Raw genomic sequence first — 10,486 nt, 5'->3', positions numbered from 1 at the left:
TCAGACCTTTTCCTGCTGTTCATATTTTTCACACCATTTCATGCTCTTCATATTTTTCAGAACTTTTCATGCTCTTCATATTTTTCAAACCTTTTCGTGCTCCTCATACTTTTCTCACATTTTCATGCTCCTTGTATTTTACACACTGTTTCATGATCCTCGTACTTTCAAAGCTTTTCAATCTCTTCATATTTTTCACTCCTTTTCATACTCCTCGTATTTTTCACACCTTTTCATGCTCCTCATATTTTTCACACCGTTTCATGCTCCTTTTGCTTTTCAGACCTTTTCATGCTCCTCGTATTTTTCACACCTTTTCTTGCTTCTTATATTTTTCAGACCTTTTCATGCTCCTCCTATTTTTCAGACCTTCATGCTTCTCGTATTTTTCAGAGCTTTTAATGCTCCTCGTATTTTTCAGAACTTTTCATGCTCCTTGTATTTTTCACACCGTTTCATGCTCTTCATATTTTTCATACTTTTTCTTGCTCCTCGAATTTTTCACACCTTTTCATGCTCTTCATGTTTTTCACATCTTTTCATCCTCTTCATATTTTTCAAACCTTTTCATGCTCTTGATATTTTCACACTGTTTCATGCTCTTTGTATTTTTCAGACCTTTTCGTGCTCTTCATATTTTTCACAGCTTTTCAAGCTCTTCATATTTTTACAACCTTCTCATGCTCTTCATATTTTTCAGACCTGTTCATGCTTCTCGTATTTTTCAGACTTTTTCATGCTCCTCGTTTCTTTCACAACTTTTCATGCTCCTCCTATTTTTCAGGTCTTTGCATGCTCCTCGTATTTTTCACACCTGTTCATGCTCCTCGAATTCTCACACCTTTTCATGCTCCCTGTAATTTTCACACCTTTTCATGCTCCACTTACTTTTCACACCTTTTCATGAACCTCTTATTTTTCACACATTTACCTGATACTCGTATTTTTCACACCTTTTCATGCTCCTCATGTTTTTCACATCTTTTCATGCTCCTCTTATTTTTCACATCTTTTCATGCTCCTCTTATTTTTCACACCTTTTCATGCTCCTCGTGTTTTTCACTCCTTTTAAGGTTCCTCGTATATTTTAAACATTGTCATGTTCCTCGTATTTTTCACACCTTTTCATGCTCCTCGTATTTTTCACACCTTTTCATGCTCCTCGTGTTTTTCACTCCTTTTTAGGCTTCTCGTATTTTTTAAACATTGTCATGCTCCTCGTATTTTTCACACCTTTTCATGCTCCTCGTATTTTTCAGACTTTTTCATGATCCTCGTATTTTTCACACCTTTTCATGCTCTTCATATTTTTCACCCTTTTTCATGCTCTACATATTTTTCACCCCTTTACATGTTCTTCATATTTTTTAGACCTTTTCATGCTGTTCATATTTTTCACACCTTTTCATGATCCTCGTATTTTTCAGAAATTGTCATGCTCCTCCTATTTTTCAGACCTTTACATGCTCCTGGTATTTTTCAAACATTTTCATTCTCCTCTTATTTTCACACCTTTTCATGCTCCTAGTATTTTTCACCCGTTACCTGATCCTCGTATTTTTCACACCTTTTCATGCTCCTTGTGTTTTTCACACCTTTTCATTCTCCTTTTATTTTTCACACATTTTCATGCTCCTCGTATTTTTCACACCTTTTCATGATCCTCCTATGGTTCACACGTTTTCGTACTCTTCATATTTTTCACACTTTTTCATGCTCCTCGTGTTTTTCACACCTTTTAAAGCTCCTCATAGTTTTTACACCTTTTCATACTCCTCGTATTTTTCGCACCTTTTCATGCTCCTTGTATTTTTCAGACCTTTTCACGATCCTCGTATTTTCCACACCTTTTCGTGCTCTTCATATTTGTCACTCCTTTTCGTGCTCTACATATTTTTCACACCTTTACATGTTCTTCATATTTTTCAGACCTTTTCATGGTCATCGTAATTTTTAGGCCTTTTCATGCTCCTCCTATTTTTCAGACCTTTTCATGCTCCTCGTATTTTTCACACCTTTTCATGCTCCTCAGATTTTTCAGACCTTTTCATTCTCTTTGTATTTTTCAGACCTTTTCATGTTCTCGCATTTTTCAGAACTTTTCATGCTCCTCCTATTTTTCACACTTTTTCATGCTCCTCATATTTTTCACTCCTTTTCGTGATCCTTGTATTTTTCACACATTTTCAGCTCTTCATATTTTTCACAACTTTTCATGCTCTTAATATTTTTCAAATCTTTTCATGCTCTTGATGTTTTTCACACCATTTCATGCTCTTCATATTTTTCAGTCATTTTCATGCTCCTCATGTTTTCACTACTTTTCATGCTCCTCGTATTTTTCACACCTTTTCATGCTCCTTGTGTTTTTCACACCTTTTCATGCTCCTTTTATTTTTCACACCTTTTCATGCTCCTCGTATTTTTCACACTGTTTCATGCTCCTCGTATTTTTCAGTCCTTTTCCTGATCCTTTTATTTTTCACACATTTTCATGCTCTTCATATTTTTCACAACTTTTCATGCTCTTAATATTTTTCAAATCTTTTCATGCTCTTGATGTTTTTCACACCTTTTCATGCTCCTCATATTTCTCACACCTTTTCATGCTTTTCGTTTTTTCTCACATTTTCAAGCACTTCGTATTTTTTAGAACTCTTCGTGCTCTTCATATTTTTCACTCCTTTTCGTGCTCTACATATTTTTCACACATTTTCATGCTCTACATATTTTTCACAACTTTTCTTGCTCTTCATATTTTTCACACCTTTTCGTGCTCTTCATATTTTTCAGAACTCTTCGTGCTCTTCATATTTTTCAATCCTTTTTGTGCTCTACATATTTTTCACACCTTTACATGTTCTTCATATTTTTCAGACCTTTATATGCTCTTCATATTTTTCACGCCTTTTCATGCTCCTTGTATTTTTCACACCTTTTCATGCTCCTCGTATTTTTCACACCTTTTCATGGTCCTCGTAAATTTCAGGCCTTTTCATACTCCTCCTATTTTTCAGACCTTTGCATGCTCTTCTTATTTTTCAGACCTTTTGATGCTCCTCCTATTTTTCAGAACTTTTCATGTCCCTCGTTATTTTCAAACCTTTTCATGATCCTCGTATTTTTGATACCTTTTCATGCTCTTCCTATTTTTCACACTTTTTCATGCTCCTCGTATTTTTCAGACCTTTTCATGCTCCTCGTATTTTCCAAACCTTTTCATACTCCTCGTATTTTTCACACCTTTTCAAGCTCCTCGTATTTTTCACACCTTTTCATGCTCCTCCTATTTTTCAGGTCTTTGCATGCTCCTCGTATTTTTCACACCTTTTCATGCTTTTCATATTTTTAACTCATTTTCGTGCTCTACATATTTTTCACACCTTTACATGTTCTTCATATTTTTTAAACCTTTTCATGCTCCTCCTATTTTTCAGACCTTTTCATGATCCTCGTATTTTTGATACCTTTTCATGCTCTTCCTATTTTTAACAACTTCTCATGATCCTCGTATTTTTCACACCTTTTCATGGTCCTCGTATTTTTCACACTTTTTTATGCTCCTCGTATTTTTCAGACCTTTTCATGATCCTCGTATTTTTCACACCTTTTCATGCTTTTCATATTTTTAACTCCATTTCGTGCTCTACATATTTTTCACACCTTTACATGTTCTTCATATTTTTTAGACCTTTTCATGCTCCTCCTATTTTTTAACCCCTTTTCATGCTCTTCATATTTTTCACACCTTTTCATGCTCCTCGTTTTTTCACACCTTTTCATGCTCCTCCTATTTTTCAGGTCTTTGCATGCTCCTCGTATTTTTCACACCTGTTCATGCTCCTCGAATTCTCACACCTTTTCATGCTCCCTGTAATTTTCACACCTTTTCATGCTCCACTTACTTTTCACACCTTTTCATGAGCCTCTTATTTTTCACACATTTACCTGATACTCGTATTTTTCACACCTTTTCATGCTCCTCATGTTTTTCACACCTTTTCATGCTCCTCGTATTTTTCACACCTTTTCATGCTCCTCGTGTTTTTCACTCCTTTTAAGGCTCCTCGTATTTTTTAAACATTGTCATGCTCCTCGTATTTTTCACACCTTTTCATGCTCCTCCTATTTTTCAGACCTTTTCATGATCCTCGTATTTTTCACACCTTTTCATGCTCTTCATATTGTTCACTCCTTTTCGTGCTCTACATATTTTTCACACCTTTACATGTTCTTCATATTTTTTAGACGTTTGCATGCTCTTCATATTTTTCAGACGTGTTCATGCTTCTCATATTTTTCAGACTTTTTCATGCTCCTCGTATTTTTCACACCTTTTCATGCTCCTCCTATTTTTCAGGTCTTTGCATGCTCCTCGTAATTTTCACACCTTTTCATGCTCCTCGTATTTTTCACACCTTTTCATGCTCCTCCTATTTTTCAGGTCTTTGCATGCTCCTCGAATTCTCACACCTTTTCATGGGCCCCGTAATTTTCACACCTTTTAAGTCTCCTCGTATTTTTCACACCTTTTCATGCTCCTCGTATTTTTCACACCTTTTCATGCTCCTCGTATTTTTCACATCTTTTCATGGTCCTCGTAATTTTCAGACCTTTTCATGCTCCTCCTACTTTTCAGACCTTTTCATGCTCTTTGTATCTTTCAGACCTTTTCATTCTCCTCCTGTTTTTCCCACCTTTTCATGGTCCTCGTTTTTTCACACCTTTTCATGCTCTTCATATTTTTCACACCTTTTCGTGCTCTTCGTATTTTTCAGAACTCTTCGTACTCTTCATATTTTTTAGAAATTTCCATGCTCTTCATATATTTCACGCCTTTTCATGCTCCTTGTATTTTCACATCTTTTCATGCTCCTCGTATTTTTCAGACCATTTCATGGTCCTCGTAAATTTCAGGCCTTTTCATACTCCTCCTATTTTTCAGACCTTTGCATGCTTTTATTATTTTTCAGACCTTTTCATGCTCCTCCTATTTTTCAGACCTTTTCATGATCCTAGTATTTTTGATACCTTTTCATGCTCTTCCTATTTTTAACAACTTTTCATGATCCTCGTATTTTTCACACCTTTTCATGCTCCTCGTATTTGCAAACCTTTTCATACTCCTCGTATTTTTCACACCTTTTCATGCTCCTCGTATTTTTCACACTTTTTCATGCTCCTCGTATTTTTCAGACCTTTTCATGCTCCTCTTATTTTTCACACCTTTTCATGCTCTTCATATTTTTCACACCTTTTCGTGCTCTTCGTACATTTCAGAACTCTTCGTGCTCTTCATATTTTTCACTCCTCTTTGTGCTCTACATATTTTTCACACCTTTACATGTTCTTCATATTTTTCAGACCTTTCCATGCTCTTCATATTTTTCATGCCTTTTCATGCTCCTTGTATTTTTCACACCATTTCATGCTCCTCGTATTTTTCAGACCTTTTCATGTTCCTTGTAAATTTCAGTCCTTTTCATACTCCTCCTATTTTTCAGACCTTTGCATGCTCTTCGTATTTTTCAGACCTTTTCATGCTCTTCCTATTTTTCAGACCTTTTCATGTTCCTCGTATTTTTCAGACCTATTTTGATCCTCGTGTTTTTGATACCTTCCCATGCTCTTCCTATTTTTTACACCTTTTCATGCTCCTCGTATTTTTCAGAACTTTTCATGCTCGTCGTATTTTTCAGACCTTTTCATGCTCCTCATATTTTTCACACCTTTTCAAGCTCCTCGTATTTTTCACACTTTTTCATGCTCCTTGTATTATGCAGAACTTTTCATGCTCCTCGTATTTTTCACACCTTTTCATGCCCCTCGTATTTTTCAGACCTTTTCATGATACTCCTATGGTTCACACGTTTTCGTGCTCTTCATATTTTTCACACTTTTTCTTGCTCCTCCTGTTTTTCACAGCTTTTAATGCTCCTCATAGTTTTTACACCTTGTCATGCTTCTCGTATTTTTCGGACCTTTTCATTCTCCTTGTATTTTTCAGACCTTTTCACGATCCTTGTATTTTTCACACCTTTTCGGGCCCTTCATATTTTTCACTCCTTTTCGTGCTCTACATATTTTTCACACCTTTACAGGTTCTTCATATTTTTCAGACCTTTTCATGGTCCTCGTAATTTTCAGGCCTTTTCATGCTCCTCCTATTTTTCAGACCTTTTCATGCCCTTTGTATTTTTCAGACCTTTTCATGCTCCTCCTATTTTTCAGACCTTTTCATGCTCCTCCTATTTTTCTGACCTTTTCATGCTCCTTGTATTTTTCACACTTTTTCATGCTCCTCATATTTTTCACACCTTTTCGTGATCCTTGTATTTTTCACACATTTTCATGCTCTTCATATTTTTCACAACTTTTCTTGCTTTTCATATTTTTCAGACCTTTTCATGGTCTTCATATTTTTCATATCTTTTCATGCTGTTCATATTTTTCAGGCTTTTTCATGCTCCTCGTATTTTTCACACCTTTTCGTGCTCCTCGTATTTTTCACACCTTTTCATGCTCGTCGTGTTTTTCACTCCTTTTTAGGCTTCTCGTATTTTTTAAACATTGTCATGCTCCTCGTATTTTTCACACCTTTTCATGCTCCTAGTATTTTTCAGACATTTTCATTCTCCTCTTATTTTCACACCTTTTCATGCTCCTAATATTTTTCACTCGTTACCTGATCCTCGTATTTTTCACACCTTTTCATGCTCCTTGTATTTTTCACACCTTTTCGTGCCCTTCATATTTTTCACTCCTTTTTGTGCTCTACATATTTTTCACACCTTTACATGTTCTTCATATTTTTCAGACCTTTTCATGGTCATCGTATTTTTCAGGCCTTTTCATGCTCCTCCTATTTTTCAGACCTTTTCATGCTCCTCGTATTTTTCACACCTTTTCATGCTCCTCATATTTTTCAGACCTTTTCATTGTCTTTGTATTTTTCAGACCTTTTCAGGCTCCTTCTATTTTTCAGACCTTTTCATGTTCTCACATTTTTCAGAACTTTTCATGCTCCTCCTATTTTTCACACTTTTTCATGATCCTCATATTTTTCACTCCTTTTCGTGATCCTTGTATTTTTCACACATTTTCATGCTCTTCATATTTTTCACAACTTTTCATGCTCTTAATATTTTTCAAATCTTTTCATGCTCTTGATGTTTTTCACACCATTTCATGCTCTTCATATTTTTCAGTCATTTTCATGCTCCTCATGTTTTCACTACTTTTCATGCTCCTCGTATTTTTCACACCTTTTCATGCTCCTTGTGTTTTTCACACCTTTTCATGCTCCTTTTATTTTTCACACCTTTTCATGCTCCTCGTATTTTTCACACTGTTTCATGCTCCTCGTATTTTTCAGTCCTTTTCCTGATCCTTTTATTTTTCTCACATTTTCATGTTCTTCATATTTTTCACAACTTTTCATGCTCTTAATATTTTTCAAATCTTTTCATGCTCTTGATGTTTTTCACACCATTTCATGCTCTTCATATTTTTCAGTCCTTTTCATGCTCCTCATGTTTTCACTACTTTTCATGCTCCTCGTATTTTTCACACCTTTTCATGCTCCTTGTGTTTTTCACACCTTTTCATGCTCCTTTTATTTTTCACACCTTTTCATGCTCCTCGTATTTTTCACACTGTTTCATGCTCCTCGTATTTTTCACTCCTTTTCCTTATCCTTTTATTTTTCACACATTTTCATGCTCTTCATATTTTTCACAACTTTTCATGCTCTTAATATTTTTCAAATCTTTTCATGCCCTTGATGTTTTTCACACCTTTTCATGCTCCTCATATTTTTCACACCTTTTCATGCTTTTCGTTTTTTCTCACATTTTCAAGCTCTTCGTATTTTTTAGAACTCTTCGTGCTGTTCATATTTTTCACTCCTTTTCGTGCTCTACATATTTTTCACACCTTTTCATGCTCTACATATTTTTCACAACTTTTCTTGCTCTACATATTTTTCACATCTTTACATGTTCTTCATATTTTTCAGACCTTTCCATGCTCTTCATATTTTTCACGCCTTTTCATGCTCCTTGTATTTTTCACACCTTTTCATGCTCCTCGTATTTTTCACACCTTTTCATGGTCCTCGTAAATTTCAGGCCTTTTCATACTCTTCCTATTTTTCAGACCTTTGCATGCTCTTCTTATTTTTCAGACCTTTTGATGCTCCTCCTATTTTTCAGAACTTTTCATGTACCTCGTTTTTTTCAAATCTTTTCATGATCCTCGTATTTTTTATATCTTTTCATGCTCTTCCTATTTTTCACACCTTTTCATGCTCCTCGTATTTTTCACCTTTTCATGCTCCTCGTATTTTTCACACCTTTTCAAGCTCCTCGTATTTTTCACTTTTTCATGCTCCTCGTATTTTTCAGACCTTTTCAAGCTCCTCGTATTTTTCACACTTTTTCATGCTCCTCGTATTTTTCAGACCTTTTCATGCTCCTCGTATTTTCCAAACCTTTTCATACACCTCGTATTTTTCACACCTTTTCAAGCTCCTCGTATTTTTCACACTTTTTCATGCTCCTCGTATTTTTCAGACCTTTTCATGATCCTCGTATTTTTCACACCTTTTCATGCTTTTCATATTTTTAACTCCTTTTCGTGCTCTACATATTTTTCACACCTTTACATGTTCTTCATATTTTTTAGACCTTTTCATGCTTCTCCTATTTTTCAGACCTTTCATGTTCCTCGTATTTTTGATACGTTTTCATGCTCTTCCTATTTTTAACAACTTCTCATGATCCTCGTATTTTTCACACCTTTTCATGGTCCTCGTATTTGCAAACCTTTTCATACTCCTCGTATTTTTCACACCTTTTCATGCTCCTCGTATTTTTCACACTTTTTTATGCTCCTCGTGTTTTTCAGACCTTTTCATGATCCTCGTAATTTTCACAACTTTTCATGCTCCTCGTGTTTTTCCCACCTTTTCATGCTCCTCGTTTTTTCACACCTTTTCATGCTCCCCGTATTCTTCAGACCTTTTCATGATCCTCATATTTTTCACACATTTTCATGATCTTCGTACATTTCAAACCTTTTCATGCTCCTCGAATTTTTCACACCTTTTCATGATCCTCGTAATTTTCACAACTTTTCATGCTCCTCGTATCTTTCACACCTTTTCATGCTCCTCGAATTTTTCACAACTTTGCATGATCCTCTTATTTTTCACACAATTTCACGCTCCTCATATTTTTTAGACCTTTTCATGATCCTCCTGTGTTTCACACCTTTTTGTGCTCTTCTGTTTTTCACGCCTTTTAATGTTCTTCCTATTTTTCACACCTTTTCGTGCTTTTCGTATATTTCAGAACTTTTCATGCTCCTCGTGTTTTTCACATCTTTCCATGCTCCTCTTATTTTTCACACCTTTTCATGCTCCTCGTGTTTTTCACTCCTTTTAAGGTTCCTCATATATTTTAAACATTGTCATGTTCCTCGTATTTTTCGCACCTTTTCATGCTCCTCGTATTTTTCACACCTTTTCATGCTCCTCGTGTTTTTCACTCCTTTTTAGGCTTCTCGTATTTTTTAAACATTGTCATGCTCCTCGTATTTTTCACACCTTTTCATGCTCCTCGTATTTTTCAGACTTTTTCATGATCCTCGTATTTTTCACACCTTTTCATGCTCTTCATATTTTTCACCCTTTTTCATGCTCTACATATTTTTCATCCCTTTACATGTTCTTCATATTTTTTAGACCTTTTCATGCTCTTCATATTTTCCACACCTTTTCATGATCCTCGTATTTTTCAGAAATTGTCATGCTCCTCCTATTTTTCAGACCTTTACATGCTCCTCGTATTTTTCAGACATTTTCATTCTCCTCTTATTTTCACACCTTTTCATGCTCCTAGTATTTTTCACCCGTTACCTGATCCTCGTATTTTTCACACTTTTTCAAGCTGCTCGTATTTTTCAGAACTTTTCATGCTCCTCGTATTTTTCAGACCTTTTCACGAACCTCGTATTTTTCACACCTTTTCATGATTTTCATATTTTTCACACCTTTTCGTGCTCTACTTATTTTTCACACCTTTACATGTTCTTCATATTTTTTAGACCTTTTCATGCTCTTCATATTTTCCACACCTTTTCATGATCCTCGTATTTTTCAGATATTGTCATGCTCCTCCTATTTTTCAGACCTTTACATGCTCCTCGTATTTTTCAGACATTTTCATTCTCCTCTTATTTTCACATCTTTTCATGCTCCTTGTATTTTTCACCCGTTACCTGATCCTCGTATTTTTCACACCTTTTCATGCTCCTTTTATTTTTCACACATTTTCATGCTCCTCGTATTTTTCAGACCTTTTCATGATCCTCCTATGGTTCACACATTTTCGTGCTCTTCATATTTTTCACACTTTTTCATGCTCCTCGTGTTTTTCACACCTTTTAATGCTACGCGTAGTTTTTACACCTTGTCATGCTCCTC

This window comes from Cervus canadensis, chromosome 21 (genome assembly GCF_019320065.1).
Source record: "Cervus canadensis isolate Bull #8, Minnesota chromosome 21, ASM1932006v1, whole genome shotgun sequence".
Classification (NCBI taxonomy): Eukaryota; Metazoa; Chordata; class Mammalia; order Artiodactyla; family Cervidae; genus Cervus; species Cervus canadensis.
Note: the sequence above shows the minus strand (reverse complement) of the source record.